Source organism: Ornithodoros turicata, chromosome 8, assembly GCF_037126465.1.
Source record: "Ornithodoros turicata isolate Travis chromosome 8, ASM3712646v1, whole genome shotgun sequence".
Lineage (NCBI taxonomy): Eukaryota > Metazoa > Arthropoda > Arachnida > Ixodida > Argasidae > Ornithodoros > Ornithodoros turicata.
The window spans coordinates 22,731,593-22,741,146 of NC_088208.1; the positions used below are offsets into that span (position 1 = coordinate 22,731,593).

At 44.6% G+C, this 9,554-nt stretch overlaps 2 long non-coding RNA genes across 2 annotated transcripts; one reads left to right on the forward strand and one right to left on the reverse strand.

The window, feature by feature from the left end:
• Nucleotides 1-4,938: 4,938 nt before the first annotated feature.
• On the reverse strand, nt 4,939-6,208 carry LOC135366076 (uncharacterized). Its single transcript, XR_010414083.1, has 3 exons — nt 5,989-6,208; nt 5,425-5,513; nt 4,939-5,006 (listed from the first exon to the last, which is right to left on the reverse strand). It is a non-coding gene; the product is annotated as an uncharacterized LOC135366076 (long non-coding RNA).
• Nucleotides 6,209-6,312: 104 nt separating this feature from the next.
• LOC135366077 (uncharacterized) lies at nt 6,313-8,717 on the forward strand. The gene is made up of 3 exons (XR_010414084.1): nt 6,313-6,535; nt 7,083-7,198; nt 7,739-8,717. It is a non-coding gene; the product is annotated as an uncharacterized LOC135366077 (long non-coding RNA).
• The last annotated feature ends 837 nt before the right edge of the window (nt 8,718-9,554 follow it).

The following is a 9,554-nucleotide window of genomic DNA, read 5'->3' on the forward strand; positions in this document are numbered from 1 at the left end:
CTCTTAGCCAACCACCGTACCGAACGATATCATTCTGTGTCACGATTTGTTCAAAACACGGGGGAGGAGCCTATCTGGGACAAGCATAATGTGTCCCAGACAGACACGTACGTAGGCACGGTGTCTGTTCTTTATGCCGAATACGAAAGTATCTTGTGAGTATCTTAATTACTTTTTCAAGTATTTAGTATTTTACTCTAAATACTTTTATTCGTAAGTAATTTGTACTGTATTTCATATACATTTTCGCTGATGTACTCTGTATCTTATTTCAAAAACTTTTTGCGGTAATTTGTACATGTCTTATTCCAGATAGGCGCCTCCTCCCATTTTCAGCGAATAAAGACACATAACGATATCATTCACGCTATGTGGCGAAGTTCTGTTTTAAGAGTGTAGTATTCCGCAGCACAATGATGATGTATTCTGTACGAACAGTTACAACAACAGCGCTGAAAAACAAAAAGAAGCATTGCACAATGTTTCCAAGACTCATATGTCCTTGTCTATTCGCATCTATTCCAATTAAAAGGAATCTACGGGCAAGAGTTTCCGGGTACCTCTATCATTTCGTCGAATTCAAACATTTAAGCATACCATTTTTATAAACGATCGATAACCCAAATAACGGTGGATCTCCGGAAACTATAATGTGCACACATATTAGAGCTGCGGGGCGTCCCTTGTTTACATCACATCACACCGCACGATGTATTCAAACACTCAGAGGCTCTGAAGCCTTACCGCCCCAATGACCGTCAGATAATCTGCTTGTATAGTGAATCTTCTATGCAGACGACAGCGCATCGTCTGCGTCGTTCGCGAAGTTCGCGTTGGCCAAGCGTGCGTGCACTCCCAAACACAAAACTTTATCCGGAATGTTTGTGCATAGTTAAGTGAAGCATTCCCTCATTAAACCGATATTTCGGTGCGCACGATTTTCTGGTCGGGCTAAATTGGCTCGTCTTCTGTGCGTGATCCACGAATAGGAGAGCGTTCGATGACAATAAACGGATACGTTTTGCTAGGCAATTAGTGTCGATGGCAGTACGTATTAAATTTTGCGTTGTAATACCGCGGTATAGATGTTTGTGTTTCGAAGTGAGAAAAGAAATTACTTTGACAAACGCGTTTGCAAGGCGCACACTGCGCCGAGCTCTGCTTTAGCGGAAAGGGTTGGTCAAAACAGGAGCGGCGCTTTTTGTCTCTCGCTTTTGAGGGAAAGCGAGAAAGCGCGTTTCTTGGAGAGCGGCAAAAAGGATATTCAAATCTGGAGGAGTCGTTTTCTCGAGCTCTGTTGTCTGGGTGTTTTCCTTGGGTCTTCCTCGGGCGCTTTCGGACAAATGTGTGCACAGTTCCATGTGAAGTCGGCCAAGGACGCACGCTTCCCCTCCCCCCCCCCCCCCCGCCGGTATAGTCGTGGCGTTGTCCGCCTGAGCGTGGCCGGCTACGGCAAGCAGTTCCATCATGACCGCGTTGTCATTGCTCATAATTACCCTTAGAAAAAAGAGTGGAGCACACGTTTTAGAAGGTAATAGTTGTCGCATATGTTGTGCCTAAAGAGATGCAAAGTTCTACCTGCTACCTACGAACGATAGGGTTACAGCTTCTGATTCGGTGAGCGAGGGGGCGCACGCCTTTTTGTAGCAATTTGGATATATGGTAATTGCTTTTACTACCCTTTTGCACCCTTCATCAGACGTTATCTTGACCTAGACGGTAACTGTAGAAGTTACCACCTTTTCACATCCTTCTTTCTTAGAGTGTAGTGTAGCCATCAGGCGTCTCACTTGGCCCAGAGTATAGTGTCATTTGTTGTAATAATAATAATAATAAAAAAAGAATCATGCGTTTCTAAAACTACACTCTAAAACATCACTTCACCGCATAGCACGCTGTGCGCCAACCATTGCCAAGAATGATAGGCTTATCGCTTCTGATTCGAAGAGAGAGGGGGCGTACGCCTTTTTGTGACAATTTCCATATATCCAAATTGCCACAAAAGGGCGTACGCCCACCTCGCTTTTCGAATCAGAAGCGATAACCCTATCATTCGTGGCAATGGTTGGCGCACAGCGTGCTATGCGGTGAAGTTCTGTTTTTAGAGTGTACGCCCTTAAAAATGACCTTCACTGCATAGCACACGCTTAGCCAACCGTCATCTCGAATGATATCGTTATCTGCCCTGATTTGTCGAAAACGGGAGGCGTACGCCTTTTTTGTGACATTATGAACAGCATAATTGTCACAAAAAGGGCGTACACCTCCCGTCTTCAACAAATCATGGCAGATAACGATATCATTCGGGATGACGGTTGGCTAAATGTGTGCTCTGCGGCGAAGTTCATTTTTAAGAGTGTAATGTAATTTTGTAATTGTAATGTATAATAATAATATAACAATAATATATAACAATGTATAATCATGTAACGTATATATATATATACATAATAACGTAATTTTGTAAAAATTCTGTTCATAGCATGGAGAAATCGTGTTGTGAAACGCTATGTCCGTCTGTCTGCCACTCTCCTTCGAGATCTCATGCAGAACTACCTTCTTTTCGGCGGAAAGTTTGCGATTGTTGGAGTGGACCTCAACCAAACCCTGCCGACCGCGTGGAACGAAGAGGAAGAGAGGGGACTGTCGACGGTTTGCGCCAATGAGCACGGTCGCCACCGCTCTTCATCAAGCATCGTCTCTCTGCAAACAAACGTACTCGAGAGGCTGGAAGGAACAGACAGCACGTCGTTCTCCACATTGAAAAAAAAAGAAAAGCTAACGACGTAGGCAGACGATCAAGCGACCGTCTCCCAGCACCACGTCTGTCAAGCCGGCACCGTTCCCTTCTAACAACGGTCTTTGTAATTGAATCTCCGTATGTAGTAAATGATGGGCCGACTTATCCCCTTCGCAGTATTTTCGCTACAACGACATACAAGTGTCAGTATGTACAGGGTGTGTGCAGAAAAACATGACCCGCATTTAGGCACATAGCTTGTTGCCTACCTAACTAACGAACTTCCGGTGGCGCACGATGGCGCATTTATGCGTGCGAAATTTGCAGAAAAATTGTGGAAGCCATACTCAGCTTAAAAAATAAACGGAACAACGAAAACGTCGGCTTCCGTGCATCAGAATAGGGCAACATGGTGGACAACAGGGTGTATGTGAAAGGGCAACACGGTTGACGTAGGAGAGTTGTGTTCAAGTACCGCTAGGGGGCTATCGGTGCATAAATCGAAACGATGTCCCACATGGATGCTCATCGGCAGTACCCCTAGCGGTGCCTGCACATAACTCTCCTGAGACCGAAATGCACTACCATGCACTGTCATGACCGCCCTATTGTAATGCATGGAAGCCCATGTTTTCGCGCTCTGTTTATTTTTTTACACTGAGTATGCCTTCCAGGATTTTTTTGTAGCTTTCGCACGCATAAATACGCCGTCGTGCGCCACCGGAAGTTCCTCGGCTAAGTAGACAACGAGTTACATGTAAAAATGCGGGTCATGTTTTTCTGCACACACCCTGTACATGAGTTTCACGGGAGGCGGAGCCTGTTCTGTAGCCATTATGCACGTGCCGAAGCAAGAAAGAGTCCGGTATAATTTTGATTGTATCGCTTCGTAACGGAATCAAAGTTTCGAATTATGATAGCAAGTACGAAATTAACATAGCGTATAACGTAATTTGAAGTGAGCTTGTTTTTGCATTTTAGTGCCCCTTTTAAGTTGAACGTGACTATAGACATTTTTCATTGCCGTTATACGGGGAACGCCAACAGCGACCGCCTTACACTCTTAAAAATGAACTTCACCGCATAGCACGCTCCTAGCCAACCATCATCTCGAATGATATCGTTATCTGTCCTGATTTGTTGAAAACGGGGGCGTACGCCTTTTTTGTGACACTTATGCTGTTCATAATTGTCACAAAAAAAGGCGTACGGCTCCCGTTTTCAACAGATCAGGGCAGATAACGATATCATTCGAGATGATGGTTGGCTAGGATCGTGCTATGCGGTGAAGTTCATTTTTAAGAGTGTACAGACAGTTCAATTGAACTCGACTAAAGGTAGGCACCGTGGGCCGCTCCGTCCTCGGTTAGCGTTTCATCAGCGATGAGCGAAAGGGACACTTCACGATCGTTTCTCGAATCTATCCCTATACAGGAACGGAGCACTCTTCCGTAATTGACGTCGAGAGCTTCCTCTTGGAACTGCCTTTGCAATGACGATCGTCAACAAAAAACCAGGTACTAAACCTTCTCGAGCATCAGCTTCCATTTCCCTGGGGACGGCATCACTCACGGACACTATTGTGCTCCGTCTTTTCAAGAGCTCGTCGCACCAGAAGGAATCTCTATTCGAGCAACTTCCAGTTCACTTAAAAATGCTGTTTGCCCCGAAGTTCCTATTTCGGTCGTTCGCATGTTTGCTTCACAATAGAGTTCCCCCAGGGCTACGTCATTACGGCCGATGTCTCAATACGGCCGAAAGTCTCAATACGGCCGATAATCCTTTAATCCCCAAGTGTCTCATTACGGCCAAAGTCTCAACACGGCCGAAGGCAGTCTCATTACGGCCGAAGATGTCTCATAACGGCCAAATGTGAATATGTGTATTGTAACCTGCATTGATATGCAATGTCGCAGCCAGGTATGGATATATATTCAGCAGGGTATAAGGCATGCACTGTGCCCTTAGGGCCCTTATTATATTTATATACACATATTGCGAGACAAACGGTATGTTATCATACCACAGCACAATGCAACATATTGTGTAATGTGTACTCCCACAAGGTAGTGTTGATGTTGCTGTGAAGCAGGCTACTATGTGGAGTTAGCTACTTGTAGAGAGCTAGATGAATATTGGCTTTGTTGTGACGTTTTTGGAGCCATCCTACAGTCACTGGCCAAGACGGAACACCTATCTCAGTCGATGTCAGTTTATTTCCATTCGCCTTACAATTGTACAATTCTTGCTTCTGGAATGAATAAACCTGCAAGAAGCGAAGAGCAACCATGAATAGGCTAGAATATTTAAAAAAACAAAAAGAAAACAAGCATTTGTCTCTACATGGCTGGTTTTAATGTGCACAAGCTGCACATGTGTTGATACGTGTCTGTTATTTCAATAAATCATCTTCATCTAGACAAAAGAATGACAAGCCTTAAAAATGTGACTTCCAGGTAAACACAGAGCATGACCATGATATGAATATAGGTTCAGTAGTTCATTCCCTTAATGGAAACATGTGAATATCAAATAGTGATACATTACAATTCATGAAATGATGCATGCATAACTTTCCATTTCTGGTTTCTTTTTTATAAAGGTAGTGCACGAATTAACATTCGTGCACTAGTACAAAATTTCTCACTTCACAACAGAACCTTATGATGATCTTAACAGCTCACCTCTTCGGCCAGGACTCCCTGGGCAGCAACATCCTATTAGCCATGTTGTTTTTCTTGTTCGGAATCCTCCGTGCAGCCACATACCATGCCTGGAATGGAAAACCAGCTATAAATAACAATGTATTTCAATTACTTCCTCTTGAAGTATTTATTCTAATCAGATATGCTTTTGTGCCTAGTATGGTGCGCGAAGGCACATAAGTACAACATTTGCAGACGTTCGACGTAAGCAGTTCAAGGAGATCAATTCAAGTACGCCGACTTGCGCTTTTATTTTTGAAGAAATACGACGACAAATTTTAACAAATTAAATATGGCTCACAATGATACGAGTAAATGCTGCTGTACGGTGATGCACTGTCGGTATCTTATCGTCTTCGAATGAATTTGTTGTTCCTAAACGCGCAACCAACTAGAAACAACGCAAACCTACGAACAGATACCGAGTTACATCTATTACAGGCACTTCGGCTGTTTTGATTCATTTAAATTACTCGTATGAGAATCCAACTATATGTGGACAGCACACTACTAATCCAGACAATCTACGAAAGCATTACTCACCAGAATTCCTGCTGGACTTGGTCAACACTGCGCGATATACGTTGGGGCTGTGGCGATTCATTCAACTCGATTTTTACCGGAACAACAGGCGCTGCTCGAAAGACAACGACGGAAAATAGAGAGCCGCTATAAAGTCCGCTAATTTGCACATTACAGCACTACTAATCGATATATGAACACGTCGTAAACAGCAACGACTCGCTCACTTGCTCACACAAGAAACGAGGTACCCAGCGTTGCTAGACACCATCCGAACTCCAAAGTGAGAGTAGCAAAACAACAAGATATCAAAACACGAAAGGAAGAGTATTGATCCCCCCTCCCTTCTATAGCATGCAAAACGTGATTTGCGCTGAGATGAACATATATGTTCATGACGCGAGTAATTTTCACTTTTCACTGATCCAAAGGAGGTCACGTGGGATTGCTTGACGGTTGCGAAATTAACAGCAATGAAAATGGCGAAACGAAACTTGTGAATCGTGCATTTGCTCTTCATGGTAGCTGCCAGAAAATCGAATCAAACTCATGGGACACTGGATTACAGGTATGTTGGCATCTTTTTCATTTCCTGCATATCATTTCACCAGTGGCCTAGCAAGACCTCCAAGGTAGGGGGGGGCTCGCTCATACTTTGAAAACCATTCAGGAGTGCTTCTTAGATAGACGCCATGAACTGCAAGAACTTTCGCGATCGTCACACTGGTCGCCCCCCCCCCCCCACACACACACATATAGTATGTTCTCGGATTTGCACGATTTGTGTGGGCCTGTCCGTGGCAGGTAGGGGGGGCTCGAGCCCCCCCTAGCCCCCCCGTGGCTACGCCACTGCATTTCACATTACACTATACGTGAATACATGGTGTCATGTCTCACGATGCTGGGGAAGCAGTTGCATGGGGAAGTATGCATGGTTGTAGACTTTTAATTTTTGATCGCGTAATCGAAATATCGGCACCTTTCGCATTGTGGCTTGCATGTGACCAACCAAGTGCTGTTCCCTTATTAGCGCTTCCTGCAAACGACAAAACGAAACATGTGGGAATGTATATTTTTGATTACTCATATATAACAAGAAAATGTATCGTTTTCAGGTTGCTGCCACTACTCCATGTGCCCGCAATTGTCTTGCGTGTATGATTACACTAACGACGTCGCCCACCACGGCGGAAGTGTTTTGCGTACACGCGTTTCAGCATGAAGCCTGCAGGTAACATCTGATGCTTACCCTTCGGGTATTCTGAATTTACATATTGTAGCTTAGAGGAATTCCAAATGCCCAGAGTGACACACACTTATAACATTGTGACATCAGTGCAGTGGCATAAGCCCTAATGTAGTGCCCCACGAAAATGAACGAGGGGTGTTGGAAAAAATTGTGGGGGGAGGTCATCATTATAGTTACGTTATTACAGCTTAACATATCATTACAGACGTATCTGAAGCTGAAATCACAAGGGCACCCCCTGTAGGGGGTGCACAGGCAAAAAAGTTAGGGGGGTCTGGGTAAAGCACTGACGAGGGGGACTCCTCCACCCCATGTCAAGCCTCATAAAGCACCTCCTGAAATATTTTCCTGGCTATGCAGCTGCATCATTATGACGTAATTGTCATTGTTGTCCATAATTCTTGAATATGTTTTGAATATATGGAAAAAAAGTCTGCTTGACAGCATATGTCTCATGGTCATCATCAAACGAAAGCATATGTCATTTTGTTCTGTGCCTTATGTACTTTTTTTAAATTTCAGGTGGACGTAAATTGTAGAAGGCAGCTAGTGGGGGAGAAGATCATGGTCATAGGTCATGTGGCTCCTGGAGCTCCCAGTGGGCTCCCTTGTGGAGTACTTTTCAGAACACGCACACAGTTCGCTCACAGAACCAACGAGTAGGATGTTGCTTGAATACTGAGAGAAAATGGCGTAAATATCGTGTGACACATATTACAATAAAAACATTTTTCACGAGGGATGCATGAAACACTGTCGCAATATTGTGTGCATGAACTATTGTGTGTGACACAAGCTGTGGGGGCACACCGCCTCGGACACATTTTGGGAAGCATAAAACACAGTATATACACAGCTAATATGGTGGATGCTTCCTTTTTTCTTTTTGGCCGTTATGAGACATCTTCGGCCGTAATGAGACTACCTTCGGCCGTATTGAGACTTTGGCCGTAACGAGACACTTGGGGATTAAAGGATTTTCGGCCGTAATGAGACTTTCGGCCGTAATGAGACTTGGGCCGTAATGAGACTTCGGCCGTAATGAGATGTTACCCGCCAGGACACTCGAATAGTACGACGGAAGATGAAAGTCACTGAAAAGGTTAAGCCAGCTGTAGGAATCGATCCCACATCTTCTGGATGTGGGCTCGAGTCCAACAGCTGGCTAACATTTTCAGTGACTTTCATCTTCCGTCGTTCATTTCTTAGGCAATTTGAGGCTTTGTATGTGTTTGTCCTTTCTATGTTGTTCCAGCCTCAGAACATCAGTTCTCTCTTGCTCACGCGAATAGTTCCAAGGGTGGCCGGCGCGCACGGTTGTGACGCTTCAGTCGCTGCAGTGTTTACATAATACGGGGAGCTCTATTGATGTTGTTTGTTGCTGTCATTGTTGATGCTGTGATCGGAGTCATTGCTGTGTTCAAAATTTCTACAAATTAAAAAATCTAAAATGATAGTGTCTTGGACGCCAAAAAGGGTTGAAATAAAGAACTGCGGTCAAGGTTGTGTGTTTTTTTTATCAATGGATCATGGGCTTAAAGGGAGGCGCAAACATTTATCCTAGTAGAATGAAAGATGGCGTTACCATGACGCCAACACAAAAGGAACAGAATACATCCGTCGCGCCGTTCGCGAATTACGAGCGAAAGAAACTGCCAAATTGAGCTTTCATTCTTCCTCTCCTTCTCAAGAGGGCCGGCAATGAGAGGAGCGCCCTCATTCGTCTTCCTCAAACGATTTGTTCAATCATCGCGGGAGATCGTTTGAGGTGACCAATCTGTGCCTTCCTCGCATAGTCGGGCTTCTTGAGAAGGGGAGGAAAAGCATACATTGCGGTTCCTTTCGTTCGTAAATCATGAACGGCGCAACGCATCTATCTATCTATCTTTCATTCCACTAGAAGAAGTTCTTGTATTGTAGTGCTCCTTGAACTCGGACCGGGGGGGGGGGGGGGGGGGCAAGCCACGAAACAGGCCGTCGGACGGCTGGTTAAAAAATACGATACATATCGTTAGGAAGCGGGAGAGAAATTCACATTCAATCCAAGGTTAGTTGATTTTTTTTTCATTAAACTTCGGACTACCACTTTACTCGATTGTTACTTTTTCTCTTTCACGATATTAAATGGTGAAATCAAATGGTGAAATACCCGTCCATAAGTTTTCTGGTTTTGACTGCGGCAGCCTGCACGACGACACAACCTGCGTTCCTGCACAAAAACAATACGCGTAGCAGACCAGTAGCGCGTGCACGCGCTCGCGCGCGCGAGAGGTCTCTCATCCACACACTCTCCAGAGTCTCTTCCTTTCCTTCCGGGACCCCGTAAGAGAATGAGTGA